The sequence below is a fragment of the Pyxicephalus adspersus genome, chromosome 4 (assembly GCF_032062135.1).
Source record: "Pyxicephalus adspersus chromosome 4, UCB_Pads_2.0, whole genome shotgun sequence".
NCBI classification, from domain to species: domain Eukaryota; kingdom Metazoa; phylum Chordata; class Amphibia; order Anura; family Pyxicephalidae; genus Pyxicephalus; species Pyxicephalus adspersus.
The window spans coordinates 8,342,495-8,349,372 of record NC_092861.1 but is presented as its reverse complement, the minus strand read 5'-3'; the positions used below and the strand labels follow the sequence as shown (position 1 = coordinate 8,349,372).

The following is a 6,878-nucleotide window of genomic DNA, read 5'->3' as shown; positions in this document are numbered from 1 at the left end:
CAACGAAAGTTATGCAGTCGACATCCAAAAACCTTTCCTGACCGAAGCCAGTACTGGGTTTGATCGCACCTCTTCCCCTTTCGTCCGGCGTAGACCCCAAAAGCAGCAGGTTGAGAACCCTCGGGAACCCAACAAGGCCAAGGTTACTGGCGGACTACTAAGATCACTCCTCTCAGCTCAAAATCCAATTAAGGATCGTAAGCCAAAAGGCCGAGAAGCGATAACCCTGCAATACCAGGGCGATGCGTGGAGTGGACCGAGCAAGCTCTACTTCCATCTCCCAGTTCGAAAAATCCATTTAATATATGGTCCCCAGATCGGGGACGTATCAGATATTAAACTGATAAGAACAGATTTTTTTTAATTCTTTATTTAAAATTCAAGTAAGGATAAAAAGTTTAAAATAGTATATACAAAATTTTCACAAGTTCACAGTTTTCACATAAACAATCATACATCACAATCAAAACTACATACACAAATTATATACATAGAAAAAAGTCCGTCAGAGGGAGTCCATCACATAACAAAATTAACATATCCCACCCCGGAAGCACCCTCCTCATCATCTTTATTCCCACCCACATAATATACCCTTATTTACATAAACATAATTAACATAAATCCAATTTCCATATAATTTACCTAACATACAAAATCATAACAAAGAAAACCAAGCACATATTCTTACATAACCCACCCTCAAAATGCAAACCAAAACAGAAAAAAACAACTTTATTTACATTTCCCACCCATTAACATACACAAATTACACACCAAAAATTGTAAACACAGCAAACTTAATTACACACAAAAAAAATATAGAAATTTTTTTTTTTTTTTCAAAAAACTTAATTACACATCAAAATACAAACACAGCAAACTAAATTATACTCCAAGAAAATATAAAACACAGCAAACCACATTACACACAAAAATTTTTTTTTTATATATATATATATATATATATATATACTATAATACCTACTCAAAAAAAGAAAAAAACACAACATAAGTATAAATAACATCAAAGTATAAATAACACATCACAAAAAACAAAACCATCACCACATTAAACCCAATCCCGCCATTTATGAAACATCCACTTTTCCTTAACAAAACCACTCCCCTTCTTTTTCCTATCCCAATACCCATAAACAAACATCCTTCCACGGATCAAGGAAGCACACTCTCTCGCACTAATTACAGTTTTTTTAAAAATTAAAATATTTCTTACATCCCACAAACTTTCTTTCATACAATTAACAATCATCCATAAAATCCTTTTTTTCTCAACATCCAAATTACACAAACCATATATTAACATTTCAAAATTCAAATTTTCTACACCAGTCAATCCTTTTATAATCTTACCCAAAAACTTTCGCACTTCCTTAGCAAACTTACACTCCCACATCACATGTTCCATATTTTCAACCATTCCACATCCTTCCCTAGGACACACCTCACTATCCACACACCTTCTCCTTCTCTGAAATTCTCTCGTTGGCAAACACTTATGCACACACATCCATGCAACATCTTTCTGCCTATTCATGATCTCCTTACAACTTACATTTTTCCACACTTCTTCACAATCTTCCAACCTAACTCCACCTATCATTTCCATTTCTTCCAACCCTGCAATCCTCATCATCACCTTTTTTCTACAACACCATTCATCCCCAGACACATCTTGCAATCCAAACCTTCTAATATATCTTTCAATCCTCACATAAAACCATGGCGCCACAAAACATACCGGTCTTCCCACCTGACTCTTCCACAACTTACATCTCCTTAACACACCCCCACCCACGTATCTCAACATACATCCTTCAATCCCATCTTTTCGGCACAACTCCACACATGCACTGATATATTTTACCCCTAAAAACTTCTCTACATCCACCATACCTTTACCACCATTCACACCCATTTTTATCACTTTCACTCTACTCAATTTCTCCATCCTAGAATTCCAAAAGAACACAAACACATCCTTAATTATACCTTTCAAAACCCTATCTGGTGCTGGAAACACCAGAAACACATACAACAAAATTGGAATTATCACCGCCTTAATCACCAAAATTCTACCTTCCAACGACATACTCCTCAAGTTCCACAAACCAAACTTCTTCCTTATTTTCCCACACACATCCTTCCAACTTTCTTTCCCGCATAAGTCTCTATCAAACTTCACACCCAGCACCTTTAGACTTCCATTACATTCATTCCACCCACTTGGTTCCAGCTCCTTCCACTCCCCAAACATTTTACATTCACTTTTATCCATATTTATCTTAAAACCACTCGCACTACAAAAAAGATCCATCAGCAACTTCACTCTCCTTAAACTCATCACATCTCTACATACAATCGTAATATCATCCATATATCCAATTACTTTCAAACTCCTCCCACTTCCTCCCGGTATTTCCACACCCCTAACACACTTATCATTCATCAAACTTCTAATCAAAGGTTCTATTACGCATACAAATAATACAGGCGATAGAGGACACCCTTGCCTCACCCCTGATTTGACTCCCACTCTCCTCGTTAACCACCCATTCACAATCACTCTACATCCAATATTACTATACAAAATCTTAATCCACCCCAACACCTTCCCAGGCACACCCATTCTTTCCAAAATCTTAAACATAAATTCATGCGACACCCTGTCATACGCTTTCTCAAAGTCAATCGCTAACAAACTCACCGGAATCTTCCTATCTTTGCAAAACCATAATACATCTCTTACCAACACCAAACCCAATACCAGGGCGATGCGTGGAGTGGACCGAGCAAGCTCTATTTCCATCTCCCAGTTCGAAAAATCCATTTAATATATGGTCCCCAGATCGGGGACATATCAGATATTAAACTGATAAGAACAGATTTTTTTTTTTACATTTTTATTAAGACCACACGGTTATCCTCGGCTCGGCCGAAGGACTACTCGTGCCTTACCATCATCATAAAAACATTTTCTTTATTAAAATAATCAAATAATTTTATCTCTCATAAGTATTCCAAAACACTTCTTTTTTTTTTTTTTTCCCATTTTTCCTAGGTTTCATCACTCATCTCCCGGACACCTATTTTCGGTAAGTATTTTCCCTTTTCTCATCTCATTCCAATGAGGCGTTCCACATTTGTAGATTCCATAATCTGTATGCTTTACTCTTTCCTTCTTTCTTTTTCTTTAATTGGTAAAAGGGTGCCATTTCTGCTATTGCAATTTTACAGCAGTCCCACACCTCTATCTTATCTCCTTTGAGTGGACCGAGCAAGCTCTACTTCCATCTCCCAGTTCGAAAAATCCATTTAATATATGGTCCCCAGATCGGGGACGTATCAGATATTAAACTGATAAGAACAGATTTTTTTTTTTTTTACATTTTTATTAGAAAATACACGTTTTTAGAGAACCCTCAGCGAAGCCAAAGGGTTACTCTTATACTTTTCATCATTTAAAAATGATATAACTTAGGATTTACAATTTTAATTAAACTTAATTTTTACAATTGATTTATACATAACTTTATCCATTATTTGAAAACTTTTTACAATTTTAACTTTCAATTTACATTTAGTTACTCATAATTTAAACAAAACCATCTTTTTACACAAATTTTCGTTTCCAACAACTAAAGTTTCCAGTATTCCAAAATACATTCAAAAGATCACCAGAACCACCTGACTTTTAAAACAAAACTCAATAATTTCAAAACATAATTTTATATAACAGAGACAAAACACCTACTGCATTTCTGTTTTTACTTAAATTCTGCCCAGAATTTTCCATCATAAAAATAATCCATACCATCTTCTGGTATATTCCTTAACATACAGATTTCTACCATAATTGTCCAGATTGCCTCATCTGTTGCTTTTTTCCCATGAAATGTTCTATCTAACCATTCAGGAATTTTAAACACTTTATTCAATACTCCTACCTTTCCTTTGGTCGTCTTTTTAATTCCCATCTCTATTTCAACAACCTCCTTTTTTTTTCCTCCCATTAAACGTTTTACTTCTAACACTTCTTTTAACCAATCTACCTCCATTTTACTTGGAGGTCCTCCCTCTTGAATTATTTTAACTGCTCTATTGCATGTATCTCTATCATACCAACTTCTCCCTGCCCACTCCTCTTCCTCTTCTTCTTCAGAATCTTCCTCCTCTTCATTTTTATTAACTTCTGGTATTTCCCCTTGCACTTCCTCTTTCCTTTTTTTTAACTCTTGACTTGTTTCCTCCTTAATACTTGTACTCTGTACTTCCATTTCCTTCTTCTCTTCTCCTAATTTTTCACAACTACTCTTCCTCTTAGCTGTCATTTCTTTTGTTTCTTTCCCTATTTCATTACTCACCTCCATCATTTCCTCTGTTTCCCTCTCAGCTTCTGATGCAAAACCACTCCTATCTTTCCTTTTTGGACAATTTATGTATAAATGCTCTAAGCTCAGACATAAATTACATCTCCTCCCCTCTGTACACTGAGAGAAAGTATGACCTAAACCCCCACATAAGGTACATACTGGGTTCTTACAATCTTCCATCCGATGTCCATATTTTCTACATTTTTTACAAAACATCCCCATTCCGGAAAAATACAATTCCCTATTTACATTCCCCAGTTTGAATTTTGCTGGGGGGGGGGTCACCTCTTTTAAATTTAACCAAATACCTCCATTTACCCGACCAAATACCACATCTGTTCAGAATTTTACCTAAACATCTCCCGGTTAAACAAAACATTTTCAAAAAGTTCGTAATCTCCTCTACAGGAATATAGGGCGAAAACATCCTCACCACCACAATTTTTTCTTCATCATGGTGGGGTATAATTTTAATCCCACTGGCTCTCTTGTCTTCTTTCTTTGTCATCCAACCCATCAGAAAATCTTGCAAAATAGCCTCGGACAAAAACACAACATCATATATCGATTTCTTAGGAAATTCGTATAGTGCTACGATCTCTCTCACCTGTATTCCAGATAACTCCTTTAGAATTTTCTCCACCAAGTATATCAACTGGTCCGTTTCACCTTTTCTCCCAAAAAACACTCGAACAGCATTTTGAATCTTCGCATATTCCGGGACCTTCTCATCCTCCTCCGGACCGATTCCTGTTGAAATCTCCGGCTCTTTCATGGTTTCCACCATGCTCGCCAAAATTTGCATACGCCAACTTTATGCAAACGACATCCACAAGGACTCTACTGGGAAACCCAGCAAGCCGATCGCCTCTCCTTCCCTCCTGTCCGGCGTAGGACCCAATAGCAGCACCCTGGGAACCCGTAGGAACCCAGGGAGGCCGAGTCTAACTGGCGAACAGTCAGAAAACTCTCTCTTGACCAAAACCAAATGAATGATCTTGGCCAAAAGCCGAGAAGCGATAACCCATTAAGGGCCCCAAGTGGGCCCGGCCCCTTGGCCCCAGTGTGGGCCGGTCGTAGTGAGAGGAGAGGCCAGATGCCCGGGCACACCCGGCTGGCTGGTGCCCGCCTCAGCACCTGCCTGTTTTGCATGTCCCCGCCTCCAAACGCCAGTCCGGCCGGGCACCGCCGCCGCTCCCAGGAGAAGAAGAGCCTTGCTGGGCTTAAAGCTGACACCTGACTCTGACTCTGGCATTTGCAGCCATTTCTTGCCATTTGCAGCCATTTCTTGCCATTTCTTCCTTCCTGAGGAGGAGGATTTTGTCTTGTTCTGTCTTTGGAGTACTGTATTAGAGAGTTGCACCGCTCCTGGAAGCACTGCAATACCAGGGCGATGCGTGGAGTGGACCGAGCAAGCTCTACTTCCATCTCCCAGTTCGAAAAATCCATTTAATATATGGTCCCCAGATCGGGGACGTATCAGATATTAAACTGATAAGAACAGATTTTTTTTCTTTTTTTTTGTTTATCCTCAGTAAGAATCTTAAGAATCGTTACACCACTTAACCTAGGAGCCTAGGAGCGATATGGTCTTAGATCCAAGAATTCAAAAGCCATCATTAGATAAACAGTAAAATAAAATAAAATTAAAGTAGATTAAAATAATTTGGGGGGAGCCTAATGCTCCCAAAGGTCCAATTTCCAAATGTTTCTGGCACTGGAAGCTCCAAAAGTAATTTTATCACGCCAGAAGAATACATATAAAAGGCTATAAGCTATGTTGATACATTCTTGAATTTTAAGGGATTCTTTTTTGAGGACCAAGATACACCTGGCTTTCCATAGGGCCATTTTGATGGAGTTAACAAGAGGCCAAGCAAATTTGAACTTGGCAGGGTCGATTCCTTCTCCATAGAGAACGACTTCGTGGTTTAGGAGGCAGATACCTCCGAGCTCTTTGAGAATCTTTGCGGTTTTTTTCCATATCTTTCTGGCAAAAAAACAGTTCCAAAAAATATGCAAGGGGGTTTCCTCTCCACCACAAGATACTCTGGGGCATTGCGCAGATCTTATCAAACCCCTTCTGTGCTGGAAACTCCTGGTTGGGAGACAATCTCTCAAGCTGCTCCAGACAAGGTCCACTTGATCATTCGGTAGGCCAGAAAAGACTCTTTTCCAGATGTCTTTAGATTTAGGGCCCGAGAAATTGCTTACCAGGGCCACGTGGTCTTCAGCTTTGATCTGGGATAGGATTTTTTTATGATTTTTCAAGATGTCGATTCCCAAGGGGCCTAAGGTAAAATCCTGGACATACTTGACCACGGGGATGTAGTGTTCCGGTGGGGTCCATCTATAAGGTTTGGTTCTAGATGTGGGAAACCAGTTAAATCTTCTAGCGAAGAAACCCAGTTGGTATTTCATGAAATTAGAAAGTTTAGTATGTTCTCCGCTGGTCAATTTTTGCACTATGTAGGCAACGTATTT

General features: G+C 38.7%; 3 non-coding genes and 1 pseudogene across 3 annotated transcripts; all 4 read right to left on the bottom strand.

Moving 5' to 3' along the window:
* Positions 1 to 200: 200 nt before the first annotated feature.
* Positions 201 to 393, bottom strand: LOC140330281 (U2 spliceosomal RNA). Its single transcript, XR_011920735.1, has one exon. It is a non-coding gene; the product is annotated as a U2 spliceosomal RNA (small nuclear RNA).
* A 2,372-nt stretch (positions 394 to 2,765) lies between these two features.
* LOC140330280 (U2 spliceosomal RNA) lies at positions 2,766 to 2,945 on the bottom strand. The gene has a single exon (XR_011920734.1). It is a non-coding gene; the product is annotated as a U2 spliceosomal RNA (small nuclear RNA).
* A 293-nt stretch (positions 2,946 to 3,238) lies between these two features.
* On the bottom strand, positions 3,239 to 3,428 carry LOC140330173 (U2 spliceosomal RNA). The gene has a single exon (XR_011920657.1). It is a non-coding gene; the product is annotated as a U2 spliceosomal RNA (small nuclear RNA).
* Positions 3,429 to 5,746: 2,318 nt separating this feature from the next.
* On the bottom strand, positions 5,747 to 5,949 carry LOC140330200 (U2 spliceosomal RNA; annotated as a pseudogene).
* Between the last annotated feature and the right edge of the window lie 929 nt (positions 5,950 to 6,878).